The sequence below is a fragment of the Galeopterus variegatus genome, unplaced genomic scaffold, assembly GCF_000696425.1.
Source record: "Galeopterus variegatus unplaced genomic scaffold, G_variegatus-3.0.2 Scaffold3997, whole genome shotgun sequence".
NCBI classification, from domain to species: Eukaryota; Metazoa; Chordata; class Mammalia; order Dermoptera; family Cynocephalidae; genus Galeopterus; species Galeopterus variegatus.
Genome location: NW_007730108.1, coordinates 157,527 through 169,335, shown reverse-complemented (window position 1 = coordinate 169,335; position 11,809 = coordinate 157,527). Strand labels below are relative to the sequence as shown.

The following is an 11,809-nucleotide window of genomic DNA, read 5'->3' as shown; positions in this document are numbered from 1 at the left end:
AGGGCTGGATGGTTAGCTCAGTTGGTTAGAGCATGGTGCTGATAACACCAAGGTCCAGGGTTTGATCCCTGTACTGGCCAGCCACACACACAAAACCAAAAAACAAAAGAAAAAAAAACTACCGTCATTCCAGGTTAACTCGTTCCTGAAAACAATTCTCAGACAAAAGGAGCACCCAGAATAAAGTTTGACTGAATATCTGGACACCTTGTGGCCCAGTCAAATTGACAAATAAAATTATCCATCTGTGACATAATAAAAAATGTATATTTGGTCTCTTCCCCTTGTTCCTGACACAGAGCTCCTAAAACCCTTGTAATCTCCTAAATGATAAGGGTGATAGGAGCATTTTTAAAAATAATTTTTGGTCTTAGCTCCCAGTTCCTGACATAACAGGTTTTAAGACCCTGGGAATCACTGGCATGGCAAGAGTGTATTTTTGTATGCTGACTGATGCATGGGGGACGTAGATGGCTTCAAGATGGAAATGATTGCCAGAAGAACCAACCATGTGATTAGAGGATTAAAACTTTCTGCTCCTCCTCCACCTCCATGGAGGGGAGAGGGGCTAGAGATTGAGTTCAATTGCCAATGACCAATGGTTTAATCAATCATGTCTATATAAGGGAATATACATAAAAACCTTAAATTACGAGCTCTGAAGAGCTTCTGGGTTAGTGAACACATGGAGGCACTGGGAAAGTGGCATGCTCAGAGAGGTTATGAATGCACCATGCCCCTTCCCATATCTTGTGCTATGAATCATATCTATTTGGCTGTTCCTGAGCTGTATCCTTTATAATAAATAAGAAAGAGTACGTAAACTTTTTTTCCTACATTCTGTGAGCCATTCTAGAAATTATGAAGCCCAAGGAAGGCGTTGTGGAAACCCACAATTTATAGCCAGTCAGTTTGAGAATCCCAGGCTTATGATTGGCATTTGAAACACAGAGGGAGGACAATCTTGCAGGACTGAGCCCTTAACCTGTGGGGTTTGCACTAACTCTGGGTAGTTAGTGTCAGAATTGAATAAAATTGTAGGATACCCTAGCTGTTATCCAGAGAGTTGGAAAATTGGTTGGTAAAGGGGAAAAACCAAAAACAACCCCCACCCATATATTTGGTGTCAGAAGTGTGAGTAGAGAAACAGTTTTTCTTTTATCATCACAGCTATGCTTTGGGTTGGTACCCTAGGAGTAAGGATGAATTAGAAGAGAAACATTCTTCTCAAGGACTAGAGCCTAGCTTCAAGTCATCTGTATGGCAGAGAAAAATTCAAACCCTAAAATTAAATTAAGCTGATCCCAGATTACTGGCACCCTCAGATAACTGGCAAAATGAAAATGAAAATCTTATTGGGCAAAGATAAAGTCATTTTAGGCCTTAAATTACTATATAATTTTTTTTTTTTTTTTTTTTGGTGGCTGGCCAGTACGAGGATCTGAACCCTTGACCTTGGTGTTATAACACCACATTATTGCTGTATAATTTTTAAAATAAAATGCTAGACACAACATATATAAACAAGCATATAAGTGGATGCTATGATATTTTACAGTTAAATCTAATGCCAATTTTCTTGGCATTATGTGAATCTTTGGTAATAAATGAGAAGCAGTAGAAACAACATGTTGATAATAGAAACAATCTCACAGAAACTTCAGAAAATGACAAATATATTATATTTACTATAGAATTAAAATGCATGACAAGAATAGCATACAACTATGAATAAGGATAATAATGGAGTTATGGTATTCTAAGACCTTTGCCTTATACAGGAGGAGAAAGTAGTAATCATTGACGTGCTGATAAATGTTTAACAACCAGTTCTCTGGAGGAAAAAAGCCTTGGTTTATATCCTTTACTGCTTTCTAAGGTGGCAATGTTCTTATCATGGCCAATTTCAAGCTATCAACATGAGGTTACTGAACATGAAGTTGGAAGAGATGGGCACCATCAGATCTCCTGTGCCAGTATGAGTGGGCTCCAGCAAACTTCTGGATTAGACCTTGAAAATGGAATAATAAAAAATAATCAATCAGGGCCAGCCCATGGCTCACTCGGGAGAGTGCGGTGCTGATAACACCAAGGCCACAGGTTTGGATCCCTATATAGGGATGGCCGGTTAGCTCACTGGGTGAGCGTGGTGCTGACAACACCAAGCGAAGGGTTAAAATCCTCTTACCAGTCATCTTAAAAAAAAAAAAATCAGTCTGAAAGGAAAGAAAAAGAGACAGAATAGGCAGGACAAAAATAAAGCATACAATAAGACGGCTGAATTAAACTAAAAATATGTCAGTAGTCACTTTAAATGTAAATACTGGATATTCCAGTTGAAAGACAAATACTGTACTATAAAAATAAAATGCAGCTATATGCTGCTTATGAGAAACACAACTAAAAACATAAGGTCACAGAAAAGTTGAAAATAAAAGGATAGGAAAAGATTTACTACGCAAACTAACCAAAAGAAAGCTGGTACAACTATATTAATAATAGGGAAAGTAAATTTTAAGACAAAAAGCACTTATTAAAAATATTTCATAGGGCCGGCCTGATGGTGCACTCGGTAGAGTGTGGCGCTTGGGAGTGCGGCGGTGCTCCCGCCGAGGGTTCGGATCCCATGTACAGACCGGTCCGCTCACTGGTTGAGCGCGGTGCGGGCACGACACCGAGGGTTGCGATCCTGTTGCCGGTCGCGGTGCGGGCACAACACTGAGGGTTGCGATCCCATTACCGGTCACGAAAAAAGACAAAAAGAAGAAAAAAAAAATTTCATAATGATAAAATGTTCAATTCATCAGAAGATATAATAATTCTATTACAGAGAGGGACATAATATAGCCTCAAAATATATAAAGAACAGAATTAGAATAGAAATAGAACAATCTATGATAATTTGGGAGATATTAACATACCTTTCTTATTAACTGAAAGAATAAGCAAAAAGCAAATCAGTAATTAAGATAGAAATTATGCAATTAAAGTAGAAATCAATAGCAAAAATATAACTTAAAACTTCCCTGTTCAGAAATTTAAGAATACCAATTCTATACAAACTCTTTCAGAAAATTGAAGAGAAAGGAATACTTCTGAACCTATTTTATGAAACTATTATTATGATACTAAAACTAGAAATTAGTAAACTACAAAAAAGTAAACTACAAAACAATTCTTCATTAAGTATATGTGAGGAAAATAGAATTTAGTCAGGCCCTCTTGCCTCAGGTTCAGCTGGGTATGGTGAAGCATATCCTTTGTAAAGTTGTGTGGAAGCAGAGTTATTGCGCATGTGCACCCATGTATCCTTTGGCTTGTTGCTATTTTTGTGTGCTCTTCAGTATGTGAGGCAGCAGCTCTGAACTGCTGGTTGGCAAAGCTTGCATCTAAAAATAAAGCCTATTGTTTCTTCACCCACTGCTTCAAGGACCTTTTCCTTTTTTTTTTGTCTTTTGTCTTTTTCCGTGTCCGGCAACGGATCGCAACCCTCAGTGTTGCCCCCGTACCGGACCAGGGACCGGCAACGGGATCGCAACCCTCGGTGTTGCTCCCGCGCCTTGCTCAGCCAGTGAGCGGGAACCGGTCTGTATGTGGGATCCGAACCCTCGGGCGGGAGCGCCGCCGCACTTCCCAAGTGGCGCACTTATCCAGTGCGCCACCGGGCCGGCCCTCAAGGACCTTTTCCTGTTACCTAGCTCATACACCTGTGTGTGAAGGGTTTGTGACCCAGTCTGGACAACGAGCTCAAGAGGTCTGTGAGCTCCAGCCCTAGCTCTACAGTATAGATGCAAAAATTTTTTTTTTTTTTTTTTTTTTTAATGACCGGTAAGGGGATCTTAACCCTTTGACTTGGTATTGTCAGCACCATGCTCTCCCAAGTGAGATAACTGGCCATCCCTATATAGGGATCCGAACCCATGGCCTTGTTGTTATCTGCACCACACTCTCCCAAGTGAGCCACGGGCTGGCCCTTAGATGCAAAAATTCTTAACAAAATTTTAGAAATTGAATATGACAATATATAAAAAGGATAATACATCAAGACCAAGTGGGACTTTTCTCAGCAATGCAAGTTTAGTTTAAAACTAAAAACAAAAAATTTAAACTATAAAACTTCTTAAAAAAAAAAAAAAGAGAAAATCTATGTGACTTTGGATTAGGCAAAGCTTTCCTAGATATGACACCTGATGAATGGACTTCGTCAAAATTAAGAACTTCTGTTCTTTTAAGGATATTAAGAGAATGAATGAAAAGAGAAACCACAGATTGGAAATAAATTAGGACAATCAACTTGGTAAAATATTTTCAAATATAATTGTCATAATTTATCAAATCCTTTTATTGTGCTAAGAACTGTAAAGCACTTTATATACATTGTCTATTTTAATCCTTAGAACAGTCCTGGGGGGTGGGGCCTATTATCCTCATTTTACAGATAAATTTAGACAAGCTGATTGACTTGCTTAAAGTCACATACCTGGTAAGGAGCAGAGCCAGAATTTGGACCCCGTTCTATCTGTTTCCAAAGTCAGTGAACTCTCTTAACCACTCCATCATACTACCTTTAATTAAAACAATCTAAGCTTGCATAACAACATGGGAAATGTGTTAGAAACAAAATGTGTAAAAAACAGCCCTGGCCTCCAGGAGACTTACATGCTGGTGGACAAAAGATTTCACTTATCAAATTAGGTAAACAGACTGGTATATAAGCTTTGTTCCTCCCGTCAGAATTTGGAACATTACTCTCTTGCAATGTTCTTGTGCTTTGCTTTCCCCTAGCACATTAAAAAATAAAATTTGTTATGCCTTTTCTATTGATCTCAATTTATCAGTGATTTTTATTAATGAACCTTTAGGGGTGACGTTTTCCTTTGGTCCCTACAGTTATGGCATTATAAACAGGATACCAAAAGCAGTCCTGCCCTTCTGGAGCCACAGATGGAAGAGATCAGAGCATGAAAGCCAGCAGAAAAGGATTCCTCTCAAGGATCTCCTGACCCAAACTGAAGGAGAAATTAATAAAGCTCTAAACAGAAAAAATGGGTTAGGAGAATACTTTAGAACAATCAGCCTGGAGCTGCAGACTTGCTACAAGACACATAATGCCCAGACCCCGAGACACCAAGGAAGACCTCAATAAAGCTATGCTGATTCCATCCTGAATCAGCACCGTAAGATAACATCAAGGATGGGAGCAGAAACCAGAGGGAGCTTTGGCGGGACCTTCTACCTGGCTCCTTGCCTCGAGCCCCCACAGCTCCCATCCCCTTCCCTTCTGCTTTTCCTTTCCCACTTTCCATTTCCTCAACTTCCCATTAAAAACTCCTCAGTAAATCTGAGTCTTTGACATGGCTTTAATCTGGCCATTCTCCTCCAGTTTTACTGAAAGAGATGTGTTAGCCTAACATCTCTCTTCAGGACATCAGTATTCCTGAATAAAAACTGACTTGCATTTTCACCAAAAAAATAAAAAAATAAAAAAATAAAAAAATTAGGTAAACTATGCATGGTATATATAAGTATGCTCGTGTACTTGTCTTGTAAGTATGATATTTGTGATAGTATGCTATTTATATGCCATCTGAGACTACCCTATGTCCCTAGACATCCCATATACTGGTCCCATCCCTGTCCTATGGAAATAAACTGGATGAGCAGCCTAAAATGGAAAAAATCTGCATGCATTTCTCATTCCTTCTGGTCTGAATTGTACAAGATTCTTTATATAGGAAACTTTTCCTGCTTGGGACCATACCCAGCATTAGGATAATATCTAAATCATAAGGCATAAGGATTATTAAGTGTTAACACAGATATGCATTTATGTTTTCATCTTTTTGTTTACTTATAGCTCTTATAGGCATTGATTCAATATTTCCAGCAGTTTTCAACGTGAGTAGATGGCAGGCCTTATTAACCCACTTAAGAGACAGAAATGGAGGCAGACCAGCAATAAGTGTTCACTGTTTTAGCTAGTGGCACAAGCAAGAACCAATCTTCTTACTACAAATCCACATTCTAGTTACTAAATCAAAACTCTCAGAGTAGGAAATCCTTAGGCCTTTGCAAACATCTTTCCAAACTATGATTGGTTTTGTTCCTGATGTGTCTATACAAGCCCCACCTCCCATTCTTAACTACAGTAGTGGTAACCTCTCTATCCTTTGACATCTCAGACTGTTTCTTTCATTCATTCATACTTTCATTCAAGAAACATTAACCAGGACCTTCCAGGTTCAAGGCACTGTTTATTTACTTGTATTTAAAATTATCTGTGGACTGATCTTATCCCAGTCTCTAAGTTCCTTGAGGATACAGGGATCTTACTTTACTTTTCTGTATACTGTACAAAATGTTTAACACAATACTTAGCACTTGGTGAGTACTCATTAAATATTTGATGACTTGAATTTTGATTAAATTCCAGTTCAATCCAATTCCAACCCAATCAGTAAAGCAAACAAAATCATCCGATGGCAGTGTCCAACCCCTTTCTTTCCCTCTTTTTCCACTTCTACGTACCACGTTCCCTGATACTAATTTTTTAAAATGCAGAGTCCTCATTTGGTATACTAAATTAGTGTTATTACAACAGTCTAAAAAACAAACACTATAATTAACTCACCCTTCTTGGAACTCCGATGGCTCTTATACCAGGTATAAATGTGAAAGGGCCAAAAAGGCCAGCCCTGTCCCCACGTTGTATCACAACCTTCAGCAAGTCTCAAAATACTCTGGGGTCTTGTTTCCTCAGTTACAGAATAGTGTGGTTTAATTTAAATAGCCTAGTTTAGAGGTAAGATTCTACTTCTTCTTCTTTTTTTTTTTTTAAAGATGACCGGTAAGGGGATCTCAACCCTTGGCTTGGTGTTGTCAGCACCACACTCAGCCAGTGAGCCAACCGGCCATCCCCATATAGGATCCGTGGCCTTGGTGTTATCAGCACCGCACTCTCCCGAGTAAGCCACAGGGCGGCCCTAAGATTCTACTTCTGAAATGACTTAAATATGAAATGAAATGCATCAAAGCTTTGTTCAGGCTAAAATGCAAAATACCGACTAAAAAGACAGCACTAGAGATGAAGATTAAATGTCTTACTGTTATTTTCCTGGGGCTAACATTTATTTTCCTGTCATTTATCAGAGTCTGCTATTAATTTGTATGTGTTATTCACATCTACCCAGATTATAAATTCATTCAAAGAAAGAACCGTCCTTTTTAAAGAGGTGGGATCTAAATAAAACACTTGGTATTTTGAGCTGGGTACCAACTCTACATGGGGATTGGCTCGTGTAACCTGCATACACTTGAGGAATACTTGCTTTCCATGCATTCTGTGCTTTCTTCGTCAAATTGTCTCTTGAAAGAGGTAATTCATTTATACTGATCTTTCCGCTGTCTCTATCTGTTGTTGTTCCCCCTACCACCAAAAGCTTTGTAGCTGTGGGACAAAGTAAAACCAATGACTTCCAGTGCATTACTGCTCCATCAACAGCTGGATTAACTAACCTCAAAGAACACAGCGTGGCTCTGAAACCGGGAGTTCGACAAGTTGAGCGTTCACCCCGTACAATCAAATATGCAAACCATCATATGGAGCGAAACGCGCTCGGTTAGCGCCCTGTAGTGGGAACGGGGAGCTGCTCCTGAATTTCTATGGGTTCAAGGGCAGCAATCCTATTGGAAGTGGGATTCAGGGCATTTCTTAGAAGCTCCAAGCTCACTGTCTTCACGTGTCTTGGGGGGAGTTGCTAAATTCCCAACTCTTCTTTCCTGTGGCGCCATCTTGGGAGCAGGGTCCTGACCGACGAAGGGTCGAGAAGGTTCATGGGGGGCCTCAGAGGCCTTCCACAGAGGGACCATGGCAGAGGCTTCCCTCTGGAAGTCGCCCTCAGATCGACCGGCTCTGACTCGGGCGCTTTAGAGGGAGAAAAATTTAAGTCTCTTGTCGGGTCCACAGGGTTTGAAAGACCCTCATCCTCAGTAACTCATCCCCTGACAAAAGCACTTGTGAAGCCACCAAGGCTCCATACCCCGGTCCACGATTCTGAGGGAGTTTTTCCAGGAAAGGAGTAAGACGCCCAAGCTACTTCGCCAGTACCTTCTAGCCGTCTTGCGACGCCGCCTGAGGGGCCACCGCAACAGCTGCGACACCCGACCCTCCCCCCGCCACACCCGGCCCAGTCCCCGACCGCGCGCCCGAGCTGTGCGCGTGCGCCGACCTCCGGCGCGGCCGCGCTGCGCAGGCGCCGTGGCAGTTTCCGGGATCTGTCAGCCGCTCCCTCCGGGCCTCGGTCCTTCGCCCGCACCCGCCGGAGCCTGTTCGCGTCGACTGACCAGAGTCCGCGAATTCTCCGCTCCGAGCCCGTCCGGACTGTCCCCCACCCCAGGTAAGGGGCAGCAGGGGCAAGCGTCTGGCCCTGTCCACTGACCCGGCCTCGCTCCCGACTTCGACCTGCGGGGGCAGTGAGGCGGGGGCTTAGGCCGCGGGGCCCCGAGGCTGAGGGGCTGTGCCGGCTCCTCCAGCCGGGCCTCCTGACGGGGCGGGGGATACCCGTTCTCCGTGGGTCCCCCCGAGCCCCTGAGGTCCCCACACATACAAATCGCTTCTCTCAAGATTTTCGAGCTCCAAGCCTTCCCCTGTGCCTCAATTAACGGCTCCTTCTCTGGCGCCCCCATAGCCCTATTTGCACCTCTACAGTGGACATTTATCATAGTCTATAAAATTGTTAAGTGGGATGAGCCTCCCTCTTTCCGAGCGTCACGAGAGATCACTCATCTCTTTCTTTATCGTCTAGAATAAGTCCCTGCACACAGTAGGCGCCCCATGGAATGTGTGCCTCCTGTCGAGGGCAGCCCTCGACCCTTCATTTATTGAGGGATCGTCCCGAACACGAGAAAAACCCTTCCCCAAGTTTGTTAAGATTCACCACAGTCAAACTTTTACCCTTCTCTGCACTCCTATTCGCTTCGTGGAACCTTTCATGTAGGACTGCCAAAGTTCCAATTCTGGCACCACCACTTTGTTGGAAGCGCTGGGAAGATTGCTTCTCTGTGCCTCTGTTTCCTCATCTGCAGTAAGACAATTCTTAGGGTATTTCCGAGGATCAAGTAAGCTTATTTGCGTAAATTGCTTAGAATAGTTCTTGGCTCAGAGTAGGTGCCCAATAAATATTAGCTATTATTACTGCTTCTGAGCATTCTATGCATATCTATATTCCCTTCCTGTCCTATCCGCCCCCCCCCCGCCAGCCCTGAAGCCCAGAATGGTATCAGATTTATTTATGTTTCTGGCCCCAACCAGGTACTTACAACACTGCTGGGAACATGGTAGGCACGTAATAAATTGCAGCCTGGAATCTTTGATTATAAAGCCATCTGTTCTCATTTTGTGGCTTTGGAACCTTCTATCCACTTCAACCAATTGCCTAAATTACCGAAATTATCTTAGTTCTGCCCCCTTCCATCGGTTTTATCTAATCTTTTGGTTTCAGCCATAGGCCCTGGGATTTCAGGTACATAAAAACAAAGGAGAAGTTATCAATCGAGGGTGTTTTTGCCCTCTTAGGGAGTGGGTAAGTGGGTGTTACTGTTGGCTTCCTACCATAAAAGTATACGGAGACCTTCTGGGGTTCATCTACTAATGACAATCAAAGGAGGGGATTATTTTGGGAAATTATAACTTCTGCATTGGATGGAAAGTGGCAGTAGTTTGATCAAGTTATCTAATCTTATGCTGAAGCAAATCTTGCATAAAGAAGTTTAATTTTGTCTGCTGGTAAGGTGGTACCTGGTAGTGGAGCCTGTCTGAACACTTGGGAGGGTGTGGTGACCTCGTTGGAGTACCTGGTGTTGCTAGGTTGGGTAATGAGAGCAATTAGAAACTAAATGAATCACAGTCTTGAAAACTGACCCTAAACGGGATAGAAATTCCCACTTGTATGAATATTTTCAGTCTCCAGAGGAATAGGGCCAAGAATCAATGCTTTTGTCAGCGTTTCCAAGTTCAGAGGATACTAACCGGCAAGTATGTTAAGTTTGGTTCAAAAGCCTTGGGTTACACAAATAAATTGGGGGTGGGGGGAGAAGACACAACAATTCCAATTCCTTGAAGTTGATACGACAAGCAAACAGATATGAGGTTGTTGCAAGGGAGGGGAGAGAGGGAGAGAGGTTTCGGTAATGGGCCACAATAATCAGCCACATTGTATATTGACAAAATAAAATAAAATTAAAAAAAAAAAAACAAAAAACCTTGGGTCAAAGGAAGAAAGGGAACTAACTTACTGAAGATGTATTTTGGGCTAGGCTCTGTACTACATGCTTTCACATGTTATTATTTAATCCTCTTACCAAGAGCCTTGTGATGTTAGTGATATATCCATTTTACAGATGAAAACAAAATGAGGTTTAGAGATACTGATTTTCTCAGGGTCTCATAGCTAGTATATGTCAGAGCCAGAATTCAAACCTTGGCTCCAGAGCCCATGGCTAACCATACATCAGAATGACTGTACTTAAAGTGATAGGGGAAAAAACGGGGTGAACAATCCCTAGAATCGTACCATGCCATAAATCATTTATGTCTCTCTCAGTACTGGACAATAAAAGGTCATCAGTAGAAACTTGTTAAATTTAATATGACCACCTTTTTGTCTCTTTTTCTCCTCTCTAGTCCTATTGAGTCAAAGATTTTCAGATTTCACTTAAACATTAACCACAGTTCAGAAATTATAATTATCACCCTATGACAGAAGATATCCTTTTCTTGTTGCAAAATTCAGGCTGTTATGAATTTTTTCTGCATTTATAGAGTTTGATGAATACAAACTTTGTTTACCAGGTGCATTATAAATTTGACAAACGTGAGTTGTCTTGGTTTATAGACTTAAAATAGCCACATGATTAAAAAAGAATAAGCTTTGGTATATGTCCAAATATGGAATCTGAATGATATATTGAAATTAGAAATACAATTTTAGAAGTAATTATGTCATTGTGTGAATGTTTACCTCTTTTGAAGGCTTTGTTACATTACTTATAAAACTGAGTTGAAGAATGAGAAAGCCTTTGTCTGCAGCTGTACTTTTTAAACTGTACATGAATATGTGCTTTTTTTTTTTTTTTTTTTCCTTTTTGTCTTTTTTACTGACTGGCAACGGGATCGCAACCCTCGGTGTCCCGCCCGCACCGCGCTCAGCCAGTGAGCGGGAACTGGTCTCCACATGGAATCCAAACCCTCAGTGGGAGCGCCACCGCGCTCCCAAGTGGCGCACTCTCCAGTGCGCCACTGGGCCGGCCCTGAATATGTGCTTTTATTGCATATATTCACATTAAATTATTAATTTGCAGACCAATTTGGTTTCAGTTAACAAATGAGCTTATTAAATGTGACTTTTGAACTAAATTGCTTTTAATTAAGGAGATGATTGTGACACTGTATATTTTGAGAAGCTATGAGTAAAACCTGTTGTGACAGAACAATTTGGAGTAAAAGCTTCTGATATCAGAGAGAGAAGATAAAGAGAGAAACTTCCAGTGAGCATCTGGAAGTTTATTTTTTAAAAAACAAATTAAGCAGTCTCATTTGAATGCATTTAAAATTTTTAAGTGTACAATTAGAGGCATTTTCTTTGTGAGTTGCAATTTGTTTCCTAGGACATGTAAAAGAAAAAAATAATGATTTAAAATACCTTCACTCGGGCTGGCCCGGTGGCGCACTCGGTAGAGTGCGGCGCTTGGGAGCGCGGCAGCGCTCCCACCGAGGGTTTGGATCCCATATACAGACCGGTCTGCTCACTGG

The 11,809-nt window shown here is 41.5% G+C and overlaps 1 protein-coding gene across 2 annotated transcripts in view; it reads left to right on the top strand.

Moving 5' to 3' along the window:
• The first annotated feature begins 8,260 nt into the window (after positions 1-8,260).
• The window catches only part of ARPC1A (actin related protein 2/3 complex, subunit 1A, 41kDa), a 33,599-nt gene continuing 30,050 nt past the window's right edge, over positions 8,261-11,809 (top strand). The window contains exon 1 of one of the 2 annotated variants that reach the window (XM_008586481.1): positions 8,261-8,392. The gene's annotated coding sequence lies outside the window, so the exon portion shown is untranslated. Of the gene's footprint in view, positions 8,397-11,809 lie in introns of both variants that reach the window. The other variant, XM_008586480.1, reaches the window with a different exon arrangement.